The 23,911-nt window shown below is 37.1% G+C and overlaps 1 pseudogene; it reads left to right on the top strand.

The window, feature by feature from the left end:
- Positions 1 to 1,634: 1,634 nt before the first annotated feature.
- The window catches only part of LOC137394353 (dolichyl-diphosphooligosaccharide--protein glycosyltransferase subunit STT3A-like), a 166,954-nt pseudogene continuing 144,677 nt past the window's right edge, over positions 1,635 to 23,911 (top strand).

The following is a 23,911-nucleotide window of genomic DNA, read 5'->3' on the forward strand; positions in this document are numbered from 1 at the left end:
GTGGCAGTCAAATAAAGAAATATGATGGTTGTTCAATTAAAGGTTTTACAATAGCTATGAAGGTACAATAGTCCTAACAGAAGGCTTGCTTATTGTTCACAATCTTGTTATTCAATGATTATTAATAAGTTCGTCACACCCAACTACAATGTATATCCATGTACACAGATATAAGGAAGGTTAACATTAGGTTTATTACAGAGTTAAGACAGGTGTGAATATCAATTACGATTTATATGCAAAATGTTGTTTCATTGTTGAGTTTAAAGACCTAAAACCTGTCTTTAAATTGAGTTTTATTGTTTCTTTGCGTAGCGAAAACTAATGTACTCATTCAACACAGCAACACTATGAACACACAGCAAACATTCTGTTTTATTTTTCACTTTTGTTTAAAATTACTGACATCCATTCATTAATAAATGATTGTTATTTTCTGTCAGTTTAGCGCTTCTTCGGAACTTCCATATTCATTATTTTTTTTAATTATAAAAAATGGAAATTCTTAATCTAATACTAACTGATAACCTAAGAAGAACTCTAACAGTCTCGTTGTGGCCTAGTCTTCTGCAGTCATAGTGAAATGAAGTGTGACATTTAAATTTGTGTCAGCGGAATGCAGTGTCTTATGCTAGTTACCACTCATGTCTCGCACAGACAGTTAACTAAGAGCACAGAAATAGGCAACTGCCAGTAATGAGTCCTCGGGCCATATGACATGGTGTGGTTGAACACTTTATGTAAAATGGTAAAAATACTTTCAGGGTCTATAGACCCTGCTCATTGGCAGTATGTTGCCCACGGGAAGGATCTGGACCCTGCCCATGGGCAACCTATTGCCCACGGGCAGGGGCAGTATGTTGCAGAGCAAGAGGCAGTACTTCAACCTTGCCTACAAACATTGGAGTGTTGGGCAGGGGCAGGCAGGGGTCAGTACTTCAACCTTACTTGAAAATGCACTCGTCTGCTGAGAGAATTTTAGGCAAGGTTATTTCTGTTTTATTTTTAGAATGTTTTGAATTGTTGCCAATTATTTATGAAGCTTTGTTAAAAATGGTTAAAAATCTGCTATACTGTTTCTGGCTACTTTATTTATTCTGACAGTTGAGTACATTGTCAGATAGATAAGTATCTGGGTTCAGATCTAGCATCCTGGTATGGCTATGCTATAATCATGTTGTCTTGACAATGGCCTAACCTTTGACAGATTTACTGACTTTGCTCATAATAGTGATAGTAAGGAGAATGGTTTAGTTAGTGTTGGTTATGTGATATTAGTTTTAACAGGAATAAACTATGGTAATCTTTTTTAATGACACATCTTATATATATACTTGCCATCAAATGGCAAAATAATAGTGGTCAAAGGAGTCTTTGCACAATAATTTTCCTTAGCTACCCACCTTTGATCATGTTTCCATTTTTCCTATGTTGAAACTAAAATCATTGCGGCTTTCACAGCATTTTACAGATCAATTTTTTTAACTAGTGGCAGATAAAGTATAGATAACTGGCATTATATGTGTTATTGTTATAGATAAAAATTAAAGGCTCTTGTGGTAAAGTCTGCTGTGTTTCTATTGGTATCCAGGTTTGATGGTCACATCAGCTGCTTTGTTTGAAGTTTGCACTATTTTAACATGGAATTTGACATCAGAAACATCTGCGTTTCCCTGGTTCCCATTTTTCTTGAGTCTCACTCCTTTTATTACATACCTTCTCAGCAAAGAGCTCAAGGTTTGTTGCAGAGATCATGAGGGTTAAATGTGTGTTTCTAAGCAGCAAATACGTAGATATGGGTTGTACCTTTCTCAGCTGACTTGAAATGACAAAAAAGGAAATACTCATTCAACTTTTATATATTGTTAACTTAACAGGTCTTAGTTTGTATCCCATTTGTGTTACATCTCAACCCACCTGCACTGCCTGTCAATATTTCTTATTAAGATTGGATTTGGCAACTAATTTTTATTTAAGTTTTAACTTGTTATATGACAGTTATAGCTGGTATGAGTTTATGGTAGTCTTACATGACAATTATAATCTATATGTAGTTATTTCACAATAATTATACAGTTACTGTTTGCATCACATAATCTTATATTCCTCAACCTTAGAGGTTACATGAACTCTATGGAACTTTCTAACTACAGCATATTTGCTACATAGTGACTACAAAGTGATAGCGCAAGTATATGAGAGAGAGGTCAAAGTTCAGAAGGAGCATCATCATAGCCTGGCATGATGTATAAATCATAAGTAGAGTTTAGTTAAAGGAACAAATTGGAAATGTATTGTTCACTTCATGCAGGATCAATCAGCCGGGTTGGTGGCTGCTGCCTTCATCTCCATAGTACCAGGCTATATCAGCAGGTCAGTCGCTGGTTCCTATGACAACAAAGGAATCGCCATATTCTGCATGCTCCTAACCTACTACCTCTGGATTAAGGCTGTCAAAACTGGTTTGATATTTTGAGCTCCTATTTGCTCTATCACCTACTTTTACAAGGTTAGTAGTTTCCCTTTTACATTTCTTGCTCATCTAGCAAGAAGTTGTCTTCTCTCAAACAAGACATTTTGTAGTTTAGATAGCAGTCTCCTTATTACAATTATTACTCACCTAGGTTTCAGGTAAGACATTCTGTTCTTGCTCACAAGTATAAGATATGTTCATTTTATTATAATGGATGTTTAAGTATCGATCGATACATGGATTGTTGTTGTAATACAATAGACGCTCTCATTACATGTACCTCCTATAACATGAATTCCACATGATGTAAATAATTTATGTCTGGTTTAGCTGTTCAGAAATTGTTGCTAAAAAATTCTCCTTTCTCTCTCGCCGCACTTAAGAAAACGATGCGTTGAGTACACACTAGCACCCTGGAGGTCTCATTCGCCGTTATTTCAGGGTTGACTCAATTCTCGATTACGACGCAACGTGATGACGCAAATTTATGCTTGCTTAATCATGAGAGCAAATAGTTAGCTCTTATTCTTAGCTTATTCAAATTAGCCATTGGCAATGTACCAGGCTAATGGCAAGTGGCAGACAACTACATTACCTCTCATTGTTTATAAGCTGATTTTCAATACCCGGGCAGCGTCTAGCATCTAGCTAGCAATTGCAAATGTTGTTATATGTTAAATACTAATAAATTTTCTGTCCAAAGACTTTTTTAGTACCCTGGCAACACCGAGTAGTACAGTTTTTTAGCATACATATGCCTTATTGAGGAGTAAACAGTATCCAACTTTGATGAATTGTTGTGATGTTAGAGTTGTCCTTTTATTAAAAGACTGCAGCTGTAATATACCTTGTCCGAATATTGTTTACAAACCATATCGAGATTGAACATTTCCATTGTCATATTATATCCACATTAACACATAAGCACAGACAGTCGTCTCTATTTTTAACGGCTAATCACGGTTTTCTCACTTTATTAATAGGCATTCGGCGTGTTTGGACTCTGTCAGATACACGCATTTGTCGACTATGTCTGATCTCGTATGACATATGATCAGTTCACCCTTCTGCTCAGGACCATAGTGACTGTTGTTGGAGGAACAGTGTTGGTTGTGGGTGGACTGCTCACAGCTACAGGTATTGTTTGTTATAAAATATAGTTGTGCATGTTTAAATCTCTCACACCGTCTCTCACTAGTTTGTTTGTATATTAAATTCTGTTTATGGGTTGTCTTCTTATGCAGGCGTCAATATTGACTAGAATAACTCATGTGCATCATAAATCTTTATTTCTCTCTACAAACAGACATTAGTTTGAAGTTAATATTTTGTTATATAAAAGTTGTATTTTGCATCTGCCCTATGTAGAAATAATTTTGCTGCATGAAAATATATCAACTTGAAGAGCTAATGTAAACTTAGAGTGAAGTGAAGGCTAAATGGGATCTTCACGGTAGATGCATAGAAAACATATGGTGTTGTTATTTCTACATAATATTTGATTTTAGTTTTGATAAATACATTTTTATTCAGTTGATCTTAATAAAGGTAAACACTCATGGCTATATTCATACCTCATACATGTTCAGCGACGATCACAGAGCAATTGTTTGCACAAAAATGTTCTCAAAAACATACACAGCTTCATCTAGCAGTAATTTAAGAACATGTCATACTTAATTTTCGAGTAATTGCTCACACAAACATACTGGTAATTGTTTAGGTAAAATCTCTCCTCGGACCGGAAGATTCTACTCACTGCTTGACCCGTCTTACACCAAGAACAAAATTCCCATCATAGCTTCAGTTTCTGAGCATCAGCCTACAGCGTGGAGCTCATTCTATTTTGACTTACAATTGCTTGTTTTTATGTTTCCAGGTAAGAAAATGTTATCTAGAACATTTTTGCATCTATGGAATTTTAACGTTTTATAGATGTTATGTTATATCGGTGATCTGAGCATACAAACCAAAAACTATAATATGAGGACCATGTTATGATCATCGGGTACATATAAGGTCAAGGTAGCTTAAGGAGGGGTTACGCTTTCCAAAATGAGTTTTATATTTAACCTTATTATGAGTTGAAAAAATTAATGAGTAGTAAAATACTTTCCATAACTTTGGATCACCTGTTTTCATGTCTGTGGTTGGTGATCGACTTTATAAAGTTATTTCTTTTGTAGCCGGAATGTACTTCTGCTTCAGCGAGATCACGGATGCCAACATTTTTATTATTATGTACGGCCTTACAAGTATCTATTTTGCGGTGAGATTCTTATCTTTTATTATGACTTAATTTCTTATTGTTATTTGCTTGATATTTTGTTTGCTCTTTTATGATTTCAAGTGATTCATTTATTTTACCCAAAATATTTTCACCGGAACAAACATTGTTTTTATATTTGCCCCTGTAGGGAGTAATGGTGTGGCTTATGTTGGGCTTGGCTCCTGTTATATGCATCTTCGCTAGCGTCGGGGTTTCCACCACCCTCCCATTGTACATGAAAAATATGGCTTCAACCTTTGGGTCTAAAAAGTCTGAACCATCCAGTAAAAAGACATTTAAAAAGACGGTTGGAGAACTCAAATACCCATTTGAAAATTAAGTGTGTTAACGGAGGGTTTTTAGTCGCTTGTATGGAAGACTAAAAGGTTGTTGTATGACTATATAATGAATACGGATCTACAACCTTTATTTGCCGAGAGAACTACATTTTTGTAATTGTGACTTCAAAAAGTGGCACACTCTGAAACCTTCACCATTGTTAGCGAGAAGAAAATTACTTTGAAAATAGCTCTTGGTTAAACTGATCAGTTCAACATTTTCTATGAGCATTGTTTCAATGGCTTGTACCTATTGAGGAGTCGTTTCCTTTTGAAGGTGAGGTGGCCACGGCTGTAGTCTTCATCATGACCTTTTCCTCATCACCTATGTTTTTCACTGCACCTGAGTCACTTCGGAGGCATACTCCAGTCCTTCCATCGTTCTCTCCGCCAAATCAGGCGATGGTGGCCATGCTACTATATTTCATGACTTCAGGGAAGCTTACTACTGGCTGAGGCAAAATACTCCAGAGGTAACAAGGATGTTCTTGACTGTAATAGTTTGAGATTCTATAGCAAGCAAATGTTCATTCGTGTCTTGCTAACTCTTGCTGAATAACATTGTAGCTAAAGTGATATTTACTTTTTGTGTTCCAAAACCAACTATGAACCCGTTAGCAACGTCTGTTGTTCATTCACTTTTTTGTTAGTTTAGTCGTCTAGAACTTGCCTCCTCCCTTTGTAACGTATCCTAGTTTTTCATTGACTAGTTATAGTCATTAGATTCTCTCTTGCTAAGTTTATATACACACTTGCTTTTCTGCCCAGGATGCAAAAATTATGTCTTAGTGGGATTATGGATATCAGATAACAGCTATGGCTAATCGAACAATTTTGGTAGACAACAATACTTGGAACAACACTCACATATCCAGAGTTGGGCAGGTGGGCATCTTAGCATTGGCTTTGCTTATTGCTTCATTCTGAAACATTCAATAAATCTATTATTCGACCACACAGTATTATCCCATTTACTATCTGTCATGCAGGAAATGTCATCGCCTGACGATGAAGCCTATGAAATCATGAGAGAGTTGGATGTGGGATATGTGCTCGTAATATTTGGTGGTCTCACTGGATATTGCTCAGATCGTAAGTGCTCTTTCATCCATGGACTTGCATTCAAATACCTCCCTCTCGATCTCTCCCACTAGTCTCTCTGCCACTGTCTCTCTCTCCCACTCACCTCTCTCTCTCCCACTCATCTCTCTCTCCCACTCGTCTCTCTCTTTCCCACTTGTCTCTCTCTCCCACTCTTATCTCTGACTCGTTTTTCTGACTCGTCTCGCACTCGTCTCACGCTCGTATCTCTCGCTCATCTCATTCCCTCGTCTCTCTCGCTCATCTTTTTCCCTCATCTCGCTCACTCGTCTCTCTCTCTCTCGTCTCTCTAACTCGTCTCTCTCACTCGTCTCTCTCACTCGTCTCTCGCTCACTCGTCTCTCTCACTCGTCTCTCTCACTCGTCTCTCTCACTCGTCTCTCTCACTCGTCTCTCTCAATCGTCTCTCTCACTCGCCTCAGTTGTTGCTCATTTGTCTTTCTCCCTCATCTCTCTCACTCGTCTCTCTCTCGCTCATCTTTCTCACTCGTCTCTCTCACTCGTCTCTTTCACTCGTCTCTTTCACTCGTTTCTCTCGCTCGTCTCTCGCTCGTCTCTCTCATTCGCCTCAGTTGTCTCTTTTATTCGTCTCTCCCTCATCTCTCTTACTCGTCTCGCTCACTCGTCTCTCTCTCGCTCGTCTCACTTGTCTCTCTCACTCCTTTCTTTCACTCGTCTCTCTCGCTCGTCTCTCATGTTCGTCTCTCTCATTCGCCTCAATTGTCTCTTTTATTCGTCTCTCTCCCTCATCTCTCTCACTCGTCTCGCTCACTCGTCTCTCTCCCTCATCTCTCTCACTCGTCTCGCTCACTCGTCTCTCTCTCACTCGTCTTTCTCATTCATCTCTCTGACTCATCTTTCTGACTCGTCTCTCACTCGTCTCTTTCACTCAACTCTCTCACTCATCTCTCTCACTTTTTTCTCTCACTCCTTTCTCTCACTCCTTTCTCTCACTCGTCTCCCCCACTTGTCTCTCTCACTCCTTTTTCTCACTCGTCTCTCCCACTCGTCTCTCCCACTCGTCTCTCACTCCTTTTTCTCACTTGTCTCTCCAACTCGTCTCTCCCACTCGTCTCTCACACTCGTCTCTCTCACTCCTTTATCTCACTCGTCTCTCCAACTTGTCTCTCTCACATTTTTCTCTCACTCTTTTCTCTCACTCATCTCTCTCACTCCTTTCTCTTACTCGTTTCTCCCACTCGTCTCTCTCGCTGGTCTATCTCTCACTCGTCTTTAACTCTCACTCGTTTTTAACTCTCACTCGTCTTTCTCTCTTACTCGTCTTTCTCTCTCGCTTGTCTCTCTCACTCATCTCTCACTCATCTCTCTCACTCATCTCTCTTTTTCATTTCTCTCACTCCTTTCTCTCACTCCTTTTTCTCACTCGTCTCTCCCACTCGTCTCTTCCACTCGTCTCTCACTCCTTTTTCTCACTCGTCTCTCCAACTCGTCTTTCCCACTCGTCTCTCTCACTCGTCTCTCTCACTCCTTTATCTCACTCGTCTCTCCAACTTGTCACTCCAACATTTTTCTCTCACTCTTTTCTCTCACTCATCTCTCTCACTCCTTTCTCTTACTCGTTTCTCCCACTCGTCTCTCTCGCTGGTCTATCTCTCACTCGTCTTTAACTCTCACTCGTCTTTAACCCTCACTCGTCTTTCTCTCTTACTCGTCTTTCTCACTCGCATTTTTCTCACTCACTTTTTACAATCACGCTTTTCTCACTCACACAGCACAGCTAGTAAATACATGAAAGCAAATGTGTGCAACAATTGCCAGTCATGCAAAGAGCCTGTGCTGCTCTCCTGGAATGATCTAGGCAGGCTTTTATATGTTTGTTTTTGCAGGAGGCTTCAGCTCATCGCTTCTTGCCATCTTCCTTTATGATGTAACTCGTGTATGTGACTCTCTTATCTAAATCATAATGGGGTCAGTTAAGCCAAGTGGGGTGTAGCTGAGCTGGCTCACTTTGTTTATAACAGCTGAGATGGTCCTGTTGTTGTGCACACTTGATTCTGCTAGCCGAGCTGACAATTGTCTCGGTTTATAATACATGCCCTACTTCTTGATCTTCCAGCCACACCGCTCAGTGTTGGTGCCTGGCTGGCTGCCACTACAATAGACAATTATAATGTTGGTATATGTCCTACAGAGAAAGGTACTATTTTGTCAGAGTAAATAGAATATCAGCAACTCTGCGATGTTTACCATTTTGTGCAATTTGTTATGACATACTCTGCTTCATCTTTTTTTGCAAATTTGTAGCCAAGCCATCAGGATATGATAGAGTACGTAACGCCGAGATTGGTAACAAGGACTTTGAACTCGATGTTTTGGAGGAGGCATACACCACAGAGCATTGGATAGTTAGAATATACAAAGTGAAAGACTTGAACAACCGAGGCGTATAGAGAACCCATCAAACCTTTTGTATAGTTTCTCAGTCTCATGCTAGTACATTCTTTAGCTTACGCAATGGCTCAGCTACAGTGATACAGATGTCTCTCAGAGATGTATAGCATCTGGTTATATTTATGTCATGGAGAACTCCATATAGCCTGCTAGTACCTTTCTGGAATGCATGATCAACGTGTGATTTGTAGCATCAGTAATGATTTAATATGCTGTTTAAACTTAGTTGTACAGTTCAATAAAGCCTATGCATTCCTTGGTTGCCTTCATTGTATCAATTTTGCCTGAGCCTAGCTAGTAAATGTTTAAAAAATCAGGTCTCTGATACCACAGCTCAGGTATCAGATATGATGAGTAGACACATAGAGTCCATAAAGGAGTATTTAGACACCCTTACTTTCAACATTATTTGAATAATCTCCTAGTAAACACGAGCTAAATGAACCTACTGATATTTGAAAGGCCAGTAATAGCTGAATACAAGGTGGACAAAACTAATGATGTTCAAGCAGCTTTATTCATCTCTATAGAACACAAATTCATTTCATCTGACCACAAAATAGGCTGGTCTCCCACCTGCACCATAAACAGGCTGTATAACAGACTAGTTTTCTAGGTTAACCCAGGTTCATAAACACATTTACACGGGTTATTTATGTGGTAATAAATCCCACCTGGCAATAGGTTACTACTGAGAAGCAATAGGTTACTACTGAGAAGCAATAGGTTACTACTGAGAACAGGTCAGTTCCATCCCACTAATCATAGTATCTCATTATAGTTAGTTTTGATGTACTTAAGTAGAGATGAGCGATCTCGAAGCTTCCATTTCATAAAACACTCATTTTTATCAGCGGGTTGGCGTGAATAAAGAGCTACATACTCTAACCTATTTATCATATATTATAAACTAAACATGGTGGAGTTGTGAATATTCAACATAATCTACTAATAGTTTAGAAAGAGCCTGTTCTACAATGGATGGAAGCATTAACATGTCAGAGCTTTGAGCATGCAACTAAGTACTAATTGTTGTCTACTCTAATAGTTGTACTATGATTAAATACTAAAGTTATAGTTTACTAGCAGATTCAAACTGCATACATTGTATCTATTAAACATCAATTTGTGATTATGACTATTATCATTAGTGACTCTATTGCACTATTATAAAAGTAATAGTTTTCATTCACTTGGTTGCCGATGACAGTATCTAAGGCTGAATACATCCTACACAGCTAGCCGGTTAGCTGGCCAACTGGCAGATAGGACAACTGAGGGTAGATATAGACTAGCAGATATTTGGCCGTCTGGAACTACGACTGGCCTGCTGCTGGACAATAGAGAAAATATTGGCTGACCACCATGCTGGCTCCTAGAAGACCGACTGAAAGGCTTGCCGAAGAAGGCCATCTAAGAGAGGAAAGTATAGCCTAAATCTTCTGCTATGATATAAAAGATGCAAGACGATTGATAGCCAGGCAGAACACGGAAAAGCTTCATCATATGCAGTTCACTGTATGCACGCACATTAACTGTATTTTTATAGGTCTATTTATATGAATATATTTATACTTTTTCTACTCGATCAAGTAGTTGGTTCACTGTAGAGCAGCAATAGGTTGGCGGCAAATCCTTTACAATAGTATGGTTCAATATGAAAAAATGCTGCGTCTCTGATTTATCAGATACAAAAGTTCCCTTTTGTACCTGATAAATGGTTGGTTGTTGACAGGTCATGCTGTGTTGATACTGGCTGCATTTTTATTAGCTGAGGACTTTTTTGTAAATGATTGTGTACACAAAGCCTTTGTATCCGTTACAAAGAGGACATATCTATTTCATATAAAAGGGTACCTTTGTAAAGGATTGATTGTGTACACGAGGTCACTGCATTAGCTGCCAGTGACACAGATAAGAGTTTTATCATGCATTTACGTTGAGTTAGAAGTTATATAAACGATCTTAAAATAGATTCGTGGGTGACGTTTAATCTCATTTCCAAACCTGACTAAAGTTGATAGGCCATTTGGCGATCTAACCAAACTTTCACCATTCTTGCATACCAGTGATCAAGTTAAAGAGAGGCTTGTAAGTACCGAAGGCTGTAACTGTTGTTGTTCTGTAGTATTTGATAAAGGTCAAGGTGAACTCTAGCAAGTATTGGCTTTATTGATTGGCACTTAGAGGCTTTAGATTATCATAAAACCGGTCTTACCGTTTTAGTAGGGATTGAGCGTGTTCGTTCAGTTCTTAAAAAACTTCGGTTCGGAAATAATTATTTGTACTGTACCTACAAATTACCAGGAAACTGGTCATTTCCGCTTTTGTACTGAGTAAGGATGTTCTTTTCAGTGAAACAGATGGCAGGCTTTAGCTGGTTATTTCACAGGTTCTATTCAGTGTACTACTAATTCATATATATTTTTTGTTCTCTTAGTAAAATCTGTAACTCAATTTTTATCCTTTTCTAGCTTCTATTAGCTCACTCTGATACTGTTCTTCATATATTGATGTCTCAAAAATGAGGTGACCTTCATGGAAGGGTCCTAAAACACTGATACTACCAAATATGATAACCTACTTTGTCTGATCTAAAAGTATTCACTATAGTCTCAGTGATACTCTTGAAACATAATCTCTGGTCAATACCATTCAACCTACACTATCAACTACAGTGTTCACTCTGGTAATGGTGACCCTGTTATACGGTTTTGTCCTATTAATTGTTCACTTCTCTATAAAAAAACATTTTTTGCCATGCGAAATCAATCAAACACTTTTCTCGAAATTTTTTTTTGCCAAAATCCCTCTTTAACAACAAATGAAAGAGGTACGGTGCTTGATTCCCCTCAGTTTGGCATTATCTGTTTTAGTTATTAAAACAATGAAACGGAAACAGATATGAGATAAAATTTTTGCGATGAAGAAGTTGACGTTCAGTAAAATAATTTAAAATACATGTATTTACTAAAACTTTTCTTTAAGTATGTGCTTAGTAAGCTAAATTCATTTAAGTTAACTTCAATGTTAATGTTGTACTACGGTAAAGACTGCTCGTATTACACCGTAACGTTACATCTAATTGCAAGTTATAACTGTATCGTAATCATTATTTTAGCTACACAAAGATGTTTCTCTCAGTGTCTCAGAATAACAAATTGTTAATTAATTACAAATTGGTGAGTAACTGAATCTTAAAAAAATTGTGGTTTCAACATTTACCCACCCTGATCAAGAGTTTATAAATACAAATAAATATTATGATAAAGGTCTTATGACCTCCTCCAACTTCTCCTCAGTATAAAAGTATAGTTTTATCATCTCAGTGCAAAGTCTTTAGTCTGTGCTTTCTAAATTTGTGCTTATTAGTAATCCATATTTAGATATTACTGATCTTGATAGCCATCGACATGAAACACCACCTATTTAAGCTTTATTGAACCAAGGTTACATCTATAAGGGTCAGAAACCGTAAACTGACTAGGGTAAATTCAGTTAGTAACTTGGTATACCAAAATTATAATTAACTTCACCAAATACAATTTATCTACATTACTCTGTCTTATATATCTTCTGGCCCAAATTTAATTTCATCAAGGGTGGCTAAAACTGTCCAAAGACAGCTCAGCTGTGTAAGCAAATAATATAAGTAATTTTATGTAGGGTATGTAATGTAATGATATCTGTCCGATCTGAAATAGAAGCTCTGTTTGAACATGTGCAGATTATATTTTACCGTATCATTGGCTGAATCGATAGGACCGAGAAAACTTCTAGAGAGGTTCTGGTCAGATGTAGACACCTACATCAATCTCATATTTTGTTCCATTTTAGGTACTTTTTAAGATTCATCACTTGTGAACTATTCCATTAGATTTTTACAGATGATAGATTTGTTCTATTTACATCATTACTAACATAAGTAGTTTGTAGTCTTTACAGCTCAGACTGTTTGCTCTTCTACTCAAGTTATGGTTTATATTTGAACACTTTATTATTAGCGATTAGGCTTGGCGCTATTTAAATAATCTGAAAGCTAAGTGTTTACCTTATCCTAGCAACTACCATAACGCTTGTTAAGAGGTTACAGGCCTCGATCATGTTACTGCAAACACTTGATGCAAACCTAAGTTCTATAGAAAGAAGTGCTTCACTCTGCATATCTGAGAAGGGCTGCCTTAAGCAGTGCTATATATAATAAACTCAAAACATTTACTTTAATTGCTGGTTAATAATGAAATACATTAAATGGAGTTAAAAGAACTTCAGGCACTCACAAACTTTTGAACATTTCATTTAATTTAACTAATATTGCCAGTATTGCTTTGAAAATATTTTAACAGAAAATCGATTCTTTTTATCTCCTCTCTAAAACGGTTTTGGCTCCAATAACTGAATTTTTATCTCGACCAATGAGTCACGACTTCAGTGTAGCAGCGAGTAGTACTAGAATATTCTAAATTTTTACACTAATAAACACTCCCAGTGTCTATCACTGCAAGTACATCATATTAATTGCACTGTGGTATCCTATAGTTTCCTACATACTGTTGACCTATATAATATATAAGTTGCCATAATTTCGTGATTACCATTTTCATTACGACATTGAGCCTGTGTATTCGTGACACCATAATTTTCCTATATAATTACTGAAGAGACAGACACATGGCGAACACTAGTAGCCTGAAAGTCTAGTGTGCCAGTGATCATCAGATGTTCTAATAAAATAACTGGGTCATGATCTCAGAAAGTGGGGTTAAGGTGGAAATTATCAACATTTAGATAGTAGCTCAGCTTAACAAAAGAAAATCTACAAATTTTCCTGCAGAAAAAAGTTTGTTTTTACGTGGATTAGAACTGATTTTATAGTCAAAAGTCTACATATACTTTTTTAAAACAGTTGAAACACGAATCTAAGAAAATTGCCCTTAAAGTTTCGCGTCACGTAACTAGTTGTTTACAGTTAGAATCACCATAGCAACCGCTTCTAAATTTAGCCGTAATTACACAAATACAGCGGTTCTAGAACAGAACCTTATACTGAATATTAAAATTAAAAAATGGTAATTATTTAATGTCTATGGATAATATTAGCTACAAAATGATAACCAAATTTTGTTGATTGCAAAAAATTCGATTTATCATTGCACCAGAATATGGTTACATGTAACATAAAAATATTTTCCATATTATAGTAAATACAATAAAACTTAAATCTAAATCCAAATAGTTCAATTATAATATTTTCATTAGTAATAATTCTTATTTGTATTGACCGATAACGAGTCAAAATTAAAGGGCGGAATATATGTTGCTGGTTATGGCTACTTCACGGTTAATATTTCTTCCGCGTTTAAATGGACACTTGTCCATACTAGGTTCATCCAAAGTGTTGGAGAAAGTTTATGGTATTTTTACTGGGGGACAAACTAAGTCTCGGCAATGCTCCTTACAAAATTTTCTTGTAATGTTGTACAGGCAATGGCTGCTGATTGACTATCAATCCAAATGGCATCAACTGGTCAGGCACGGAGTTGTCAATTGGTTTTATATCAAATGGCTGAGTAGCGCAGAGCGTTAAATTGTTGAACTGTCTAACTTTTACATGTTCTGGTGATTTACTATCAAATACAAACTGATATGCTGTTTTGATTCCTGAAATATTTCTGTAGTAGGTTTGCAGATATGAACTCCAATCGTATGTAGGCACTAGGACTTTTCCATTTTGTAAGCCAACAGGGACTCCCAAATTAAGAAAAGAAGTACTCTGAATACAGTCTTTTATTTTAGCTAACGACGAAACCAACTCATTCCGGTATCTTATTTTGATTATTCCAAAAAATAAATCAGGCCCAAGCTTTGTGTGTCCTGCTATTATAAAATTTAACTCAACTCTTTGATGAAAGCTATGCAGGTACATCAGCACGTAATTATTTTTATTTTGTTCTGTGAAATTATCTGCATGTAAGATCAGGTAATTTTTAGATTCAGCAGACTGGTTTGTCCCCAAGTAGTGATGCAGATAGGATATCACACTGTTGCACCTTTTGCCTACCACTACGTTTCCATGATGTGCATAATTCACAAATTTGAGCCAATCCGCAAGTTATCCGCGTCATATAAACGTCATAAATCCACAAGCGAAGCAAAGTTTTGCGATCCACTAAAATTTATCGAATCCTTGATGCTTGTGAATCATGAAAACGGCGCTTGCGAATCATGCGCATTAAAATATCGTGGCATTATTAATATTTTTACACTTCCGTCATTTTCATTTCGATTTCAGCAGTCTCAAGGCACACACTTTCCAAACGATCGCTGCTAAGCGTGGCAAGACTGCTTACCTATTTAAAGAGTCATTAATTAGGCTAATACTTGACCTTTGGGGTCAAGCGCTGGCGTTAAATGCGCTTTGGCAGGTGTTCATTGAAAGGCTCGATTGCAAAGTAACTCGATTGGCAAATCATGGGAAACCTGCGAAATATGGGAGTCATGAGAACATAGTGTATGCTAATCGTCTCTTCAACTGGTAGTTTGTTTGACAGAGTAGCGATTGTTCTGTGGCTCCAAATATTGCACACTTTCTTAGTATTTTAAAGTAAACAGGTCCTGGTTGTAATGGATTTGATAGATAATACACTTGTTGCATCATATCAAATGAACTGTGCATGCATTTTTTTATTTAGCTTTAGCATCATATCTCTGTAATATAACCTAGCCTGAGAGGCAACTGCTAGATGAGCTTCCTGTTGTTTCAGGACTGCTTTTTTTTCTCATCAGATTTAGATGTATTTCTGCAGCAAAATATATCAAAGCTTTAACACAAAAGAATTGATATGAAAATAATTGATTTTTAAATCTTAGCACATACTGAAAATTAAATTATTGTATAGAAAAACACTAAAGAGTCTTGCATAAAGATAGTTCAATATTTAGCTACATCAAACATCAGAGTGTAGTAGCAAAAGGTAATATACTTTCTGGTAAATAACAGTGTTGTTCCGCTGACGAGTTCAGCACAGATCTGGCATTGGTTTACAGCAGTGTACTCCAGGGAGCAGGAACTTCCACAGTTGTTTAAAACTAGAGATGCTGACTTTTAAAAATTCAACATTAAAACTTGCTTCACAATAATGGCTGTAGACATATTTTTAGTCATGTGTGAAAGCAACACTTCCGTAGCTTCTCGGGATATTCCGTTCAATCTACCAGGTAGCACTAAACTGTGCTGTTGCAGGAATCTTTTCATGAATCTTTGAAAGCATACAGACTGTTAACATACAATGTATGATCTTTGTTTTGCTTCCACGATTTAGCTTCCTTGGAATGATTGGTTGGACTGACTTGTAGAGATTTATGATCTTGTCCAGCGTGTTGAGACATATAGTGTGCATATATGCAAACATAACTCTGCATGCTGGCTTATTATAGTGTTTATACTCAGTTCTAGCTTCATATCTAAGTAGATTACCAGCTCTTTTTTGTAGAAACTGTGTGCTTATTACTATGAAATCCGCATTCAATCTTTGCTAAGATAGCAATATCCAACTCAGAACTGGATAGTTCAGAGCAAGCATATCTGCAAAGACTAGTTTCATTGTTCTCGAATTGAAGTATACACTTGGAGCCCCCTGGACCAAATTTACAGGAACATTTACAAAAAAGAGCGATTAGGAAAGTCGAACTTTTGTTACCAGCGTGAAGTTCACTTTCGTGAAGGAAATTTCCTAATGCGGTCTGAACTCTTAACGGCTTCTTGATCTTCTAACGGTCTAATTATCTCTTCATAATCATCTTCGGCTTTGATCGAACATAGAAAATCATCTACATCAAGATCTTAATCTTCAGCAGTTGATTCTGCATCAGTTACATTGCCAAAGTTGACGCAAACTTAAATTTTATACAAATAATTTCTTCAATAACATAATCCCACGAGCAAACGAGCGGAGCAATGTGTGGGAGTTTTTATGATAAATGCATGCGCACACAACTTACGAAAATTGTTCATCAACAATGAGACGAACCCTTGGCTAGAAATTTTATCAAGAAATTTAGGCATCGGAATGTAAAGTCGTTAAAGTATAATAACGATACAAAACACATTTAAACCTATTTAAATATGTTACCAAGTCTTTGTAAACCGTCGGTATTATCTTTAAACTTACCCATCTGATCGGATTATACACAAATAGACAGATTTATTTGAACGAAAATTGCCACAAAAAGCTTGAAAAGCTCGGTTTAATAAAAGTTAAAACCGAAAATTGAAACGCCAATAAAGCCGTGCGACCGATTGTAGAACTATTTAGTAGTGCGTATTTCACGAGAAAACCGTGTTCATTTCACCAGTCTATGGTGCTGTTTACATGTAATCGAATTTATTCGAAGGTTTTTGTAATAAACGTAGACCGTTTGAGGCGTAGACCGATTTACAGGTACGAAATTGTGGTACACCGTTTATCAGCCTATGTTTTTTGTCCAATCACCGAAGGTTTCGTTATTTAAAACGTTAGCAGAAATTCTTTACAACTTACGTACCAGCTAGGGCCGAACTACAACGCCCGTTTATGACGATAACATTTTTTTTATTTTGCTACAGTTTTATACGCGTGAATGCTCCTACCCGCTTTCTGTTAAAGATCGCTTATCAAAACCATTCTACATTCAACGCAACCAACTTTCAAACTGTGTATAGTACACAGTAGCTCGCCATTTTACTTCTATTTTTGCATTTCAGAGTTATAATAAACATATTTCTTTATTGTTGTTGAATTACATACATTACAGTAAATTAGGCCTACAGCTTTATAACACTTTTATAACAGCTTTTATTTTGCTGCAGTTTGCAGAAATCTTCGTAACGCATTAACGCTCATGGGTTTTCTATTATTGCTGTATTACTATATTAACAATATTGGTTATTTTAATAATATCAGTGCATTTTACTTATAATATTGGCCAACATTGCATTTTTCCTATTGCAAGGGAGAGATATAAACGTGTAATATTTTCCTTTCATTGTTGTTGTTTGTCATGACCAAACACTTTTTAAATAAGTTTTCTAAAAACATATATAAATACCACAACTTCTCGATATTGCTACCTATGACGTTTTGAAATGTAAACAAAATTGTGTATTGGTTTTTTATTATTACTATATTAATAAAATTGATTATTTTAAGAATATCAGTGAATTTTACTTCTAATATTGGCCAATATTGCATTTCTCCTGTTGCAGGGGGAAAATATAAACATATTTTCCATTTATTATTGCTGTTTGTTGTATATAATAACACCCACACCCAGTACATTACAGCTACCATTGCAGTTATCCTATTGCACTGCAAAGCCAATTGATTGCTAATATTGCATTTCTCAACCATCAGTACCCTTTATTTTTTTGCCAATATCTCTGGCCATCTCTTTGGTCGTGGGCTGTATGACAGTGGACTTTCTAGTTTATATATTATCTATGTAAGGAGTGCAAGACAGTGCCTCTGACTATACTGTGAAGGTTTGTGCCTCACAGACTAATTTCAGGTCCGATAGACCTTTCTCTCTGATGAGAATGTTATGAAGTAGGCTATTGCCTAAACGATGTAAGTACTAGACACCTGTGGGTAGATGACACCCACCTGATGTTTGTAATGTAATATAAAGTGTCAACAGATGAAGTAGCTAACATTACAGTAGAAATTACTCAGGGAGATGGAGACTTCATGCTAAACCAGTGAGTGCATAGAGATTGTGTTTAAGACCACTTGTAAGTAGGATTAAGTAAGAGAGAGGTGCATAGAGGTAGGTTAGATTGCTTTTAAGACAACATCTACTATCTAACAAATACCACCTGTGCACCCTCATTTGTTTCTTCATCTGTATAGTGCTTATGCTCTATAGTCAGATAGTATTTGATTGAGTTGGTAACAGTGCTTGTATTACTGTTAAATAGGCAGGCAGGTAGGCAGGCAGATGGACTGCTGCAGAATTTATTTTTTTACACTAAACTCCCATTCATTCTTAGCAGTAAGCATCCGTCCATGTTGCTTACAATACCTATTTCAATCTAATTATTACACTAATAAACCAATAAATCATTTAACAGTATTACAAGCACTGTTACCAACTCAATCAAATACTATCTGACTATAGAGCATAAGCACTATACAGATGAAGAAACAAATGAGGGTGCACAGGTGGTATTTGTTAGATAGTAGATGTTGTCTTAAAAGCAATCTAACCTACCTCTATGCACCTCTCTCTTACTTCATCCTACTTACAAGCGGTCTTAAACACAATCTCTATGCACTCACTGGTTTAGCATGAAGTCTCCATCTCCCTGAGTAATTTCTACTGTAATGTTAGCTACTTCATCTGTTGACACTTTATATTACCTTACAAACATAATGGAGGTGTCATCTACCCACAGGTGTCTAGTACTTACATCGTTTAAGCAATAGCCTACTTCATAACATTCTCATCAGAGAGAAAGGCCTATCGGACCTGAAATTAGTCTGTGAGGCACAAACAGTATAGTCAGAGGCACTGTCTTGCACTCCTTACATAGGTAATATATAAATTATGTTATTGAAGCAATTATTTGTATAGAATTTAAGTTTGCGTCAAGTGTTAGTAGGAGACAACGGCTTTCAGACATGTAGATGCCTATTGTATTACCAAAAGACAACTTCCAATGAACCACACTTCTTCATTAACCTCGATTTCTGCTCAGAGATTGCCAACTTTAAATGAATATCTTCTTGTCATTTAGGTTGTGTTTTACCATGCCTTTAAATTTCAATTGCTGCCTGCCAATACCATGAAGCCATTCTCTGAGTTGTGAATATAGGCTCTATTAGGGTAGTCTGGCGTTCTCCATTCCGTGAACATGGCCAGTCAATCTTAGATTCTTTTAGATGAGAACTTTATACATGTTAGGTAGGTTGGTATGAGCTAGAATATTCTTATTCTGGATGAAATCCCAAAACTTCACATTTAGAATCAGATGCAGATGTCTCATCATATAGACGTTATATTTGTGACCAGTTAGCTAGTATAATGGCCAGCTCTCCACTCCGTGTAACAGAGAAGATAGAATGATGGCCTGATATACAGAGCATTTAATTTTGAATATCAGATCCTATTCATATCACACATTTGCCCTTACTCGTCCAAAAGGGATTTTGTTTGTTTGTTTGTTTTATTTCATCAAAAAGTATGAAAACAGAAAAAAAAGAAAAGAAATAATGATGAGGCCCAAACTGCGCAGTAGCATTGCTAGTCAAGGCGCTGGGCCACAAGTTAACAGCAAGCAGCCAGAAACTATTTATTCACCGCTCAACAGGTACAGCTTGAGGGCACGTCTAAAAGTGGGCATACTCACAACCCTACGCAGTTCATCAGGCAGAGCGTTCCATTGTGCTGACTGCTGGTATGACATTCTGCGATGACCCGAAGCAGATTTAGAGGGAGGTAGCTTTAGATTTAAGGAAGAGCAGCGAGTGGGATATTGATGAATGCGATGTGATTTAAGGCTGTAGAATAATTGATGAGACGCGATGAGAGTTCGAAATTTATAGAGTTTATTCACAGTCAGTATTGAAGATTTTTGAAAAAGTGGGCGGGTGTGTTCTAATTTAGGTTTTTTATGTAAAATTCGGAGAACTCGTTTTTGTAGAAGTTGAAGTTTGTTTAAGTATTTACCTGGGGCGTTTCCCCAGGCCTCAATACAGTAACTGAATTTAGAATGAATAAATGCGTTGTAAATTAAAACCAAAATTTTGTGGGGTAATTACCTTGAGCATTTATATAAGAGTCCTAACAAAGGTCTAACACTATTAAAAAGTTTTTCTATGTGAACCTTCCATGATAAATTTGTATCAATGTGAACACCCAAAAATTTTACACTTTCGACTTGGTTTAAAATTTTACCATGCAAAGTTAAAGCGGTCCTGGGGAATTCATATTTATTTTGATTGTTTTTTAATATCATAAAGTTTGTTTTGTCTACATTTAATGTTAGTTTGTTCATAGGACACCATTTTTGGATTTCATTCAGTTCATTATTTACTGCAGAAATTTGCTCATCTAAGTCTTTGGATTCTAAAAATAAGTTTGTATCATCGGCATACAAAATGGGAGTAAAAACTGTTAAAATGTTTGGTAAATCGTTAATATAAATTAAAAAAAGCGTAGGGCCAAGTATGGATCCCTGGGGAACACCACATGTAATGCTTAGTTCATCAGAGACAGATTGTCCAATAATGGTGACTTGAAACACTAGGATTGAAAAACATCCTAGTGTTTATCTCATCAGCCATTTTGCTGCTACTCATGACTGTCGGCCTGAGCCATTACTCTTCGCGCCCGAGGGTTGGTGTGGCCCCCTTCCCCTTCGCTCTCAGGCGGCGGCGGCGAAGGAGGCAAACGCTAAGCTACAAGGTAAGTTTGTAGGCCCCTACCAAGTCATAACCGCCTGGCCCAACTACAGCTATGTAGTGAAAAAGCAAGGCCAAATCTCGACTTAACACAAGTCCAGGTTGAAACCCTATCATGCCTGCCCAGGAAGCGCTGGCCGTGCTCTGGCAACGCTTTAGCCTCGAAAAGTGCCAAATTTGAAGGAGGCCAAGAGGGCTCGGCCCTCGCGCAGGAACTGCTCACAAGCGGATAAAGAATTGATAGATTTCCCTTCCCAAACGAGTTCAGCTGATAAGCTCGACGAGATGGGAAAGGCAACTCCACAGGCCAATACCGAAAACGAAAACTTGCACGGAGACTTGCACAAAAACTTGTGCGAGGGTTCGAACCTCGAACCTCCGGCTGCAGATTGCCAAAATGAAGGTAGAGAGGAAGGAAATGGTCCCTTCCCTTCTAAAAAGCCCGGCTGAATTATTTACGGACCTAGACTCCGGACACCTAGCAATGTCTCCTCGAGCAGTGGAATATCCCATCACTGCAGCAGAAGAACCAAGAAGAACGGTGATTGGGTCTATCAGACAACGAGAGGATAAGAAGACCTAGCCGAGGAACAGACAGTTTCAAAAGGCAGCCCACAATACCAGAACCAGAATATGCCAGCTGCTGATGACAAACATTTGCTTAATCAAAAAATTAGCCACCTTGAACACCATGTTAAGCAGCTTGGGACGTTAGCCCGGCTGGTTGCTTCACCCATGTTGTTTAATTAGATAATGCCTCTAATGGAGGGGAGTGTGTAGTGGATGCCGGGCCATGTTTTTATAAATCGTGTAGATATTCATATATATATATCGTGCATGCTGTGTTGATATTTTTATTACATCGTTATTAATTTGTTCGTATGCTATATCACTATTATGTCTTCGTTTATCACTGTATTATAACCATGCCAACGCATTAGCGATTGTGTTTATTCATTTCGTTTGCCGGTGTTCTTACCGTCTGCCATTAGCCGGAACGGCTGATATTATTACATATAAAGGAGCTGCTCCAACACTAAATGGGCGTACTTACACAGACAGAATCCCTTTCAATAAAAATCTATGTTTTCATTACTAGACAACAAAAGCTGTGTTTTTATTTACATCTCTACTCTCTGACTCTTGTAGAGAGGGAAGAAAAGACTGAGTACCTAATGGATGGGTTCGCTAGGTCTTACAAAGAGAAGGCAGAGCAGTCTGGCAATTGGAGACACTATCTACAGGTAAGTTTACAATATTTCAGATCAGCTAAAGTGAAATGTAAAATGTTTACAAGGAGACTAAGCACACTAAGATGGTGAGTCATACATACGATGACTGCAACATAATTTAACTGTTATTCGTGAGCAGAGGCTATTTATTTATACAGCTAACTTTAGTACCATGGAACTTGAAAAGTTGTGATTTTACAAAATATTCAATCTTTACTCCTGAACGTAATATATTAGTTTAAAGGTAATTCAAACAATTATTTTTTAAATGGAGGTTATAACAAAATATTAAATTTAGTATAGATCGCATTTTAAAACATAGCCATATTGTATTTTGTCCGATGAAGATGGAAAAATAAAGATTTTTAAACTTTTAATGAAGCCAATTGTGGTAAAAATTTAACATGTAATAAATGGGGCTACATTTGAATTTTATTGTATATTGTGTCATTGACTCTACAGATTACTAGCATCTAACAATTTGCTAGGTGAATGATTATAACGTTATTTATTTGAGACTTTAAAATATCATTACTGAGTCAAATTCTTATAATGTTGTAGAAAGTTTATTGATTCTCATTGCTGTAGCAGTGGTTAAAAACAGTGAAATTATGAACACTTCGTTAAAACTGCCCATTACTAAAATTAGACCTTCTCTAAGACACCCTAAAAGTTCTTTAAATTCTTCAACTGAATCTATAGATGGTTGCTATGACATGTGATCTTATCAAGTCTTTAATTGTTCGTTTTGAAAATTACCACAAGTTTTTTTATTATGTTTTCTCACATGACAGTAAAATGTCATAGCAACTATTGTGAGGTGATGTGACAGTGTTGATAGTGGTTGGAGCAATTTTGCTAAAAAATAAGTATGATAGAAATGTACTTGAAATTTCATGTTGCAGTGTTGACAGGGATTAAAGTACCTTTGTTGAAATCAGAAGTCAGATTGAGTCGTACCTAAGGCTATGAAACACAGAATTAGGTATATATATACCTTGTATATATATACACAGAAACACATATATAGAAACACAGAATTCTTTCTATTTTGCTATTAATTATTTACAATCTCTAGGCTCACGGGCTAGCTAACTTCTGCCTTGCTCAAGACTTAACTCCAGCAAGACGTAGACTTGTATATGAAATAGAAAAAAGCTGGTACAAAGGAAACCATCCTCTCAGCTATGATCAGCATCAACAGTTAATCAATGAGCACAAACTACTTCTGACAAACTACAGAGAAGAGACTAGAGAGAACTTTGCTGGTTTAGACAGCTTAGTCGAGGCTTTAGACACTGATGAGCTATTCAGTGAAGGAAGTTTAAAAAGTGCTGAAGAATTCTGTCAGAAACTATTTCAAGCAAGTAGGGCGTGTACTGATGGACTCGTCAAGGTGTCGAGAAAAATTTTCCAAGATAGTGTTGCTATGCTGAAACAAGGAGGAAAATATCCGCCATGCCAATTTGCACTGATAGGGCTAGGATCAATTGCTAAAGGAGAAGCAACTCCCTACTCTGATTTAGAATATGCCCTCATCGTGGAGCAAGAATCAGACTACTTTGAAAAATTAGCTGTTGACACCTACTTCAGGATAGGGAATCTGGGGGAGAGTCTGCTCAAAGGGTTTGATATCGAAGAACTCA

Source organism: Watersipora subatra, chromosome 4, assembly GCF_963576615.1.
Source record: "Watersipora subatra chromosome 4, tzWatSuba1.1, whole genome shotgun sequence".
Classification (NCBI taxonomy): Eukaryota; Metazoa; Bryozoa; class Gymnolaemata; order Cheilostomatida; family Watersiporidae; genus Watersipora; species Watersipora subatra.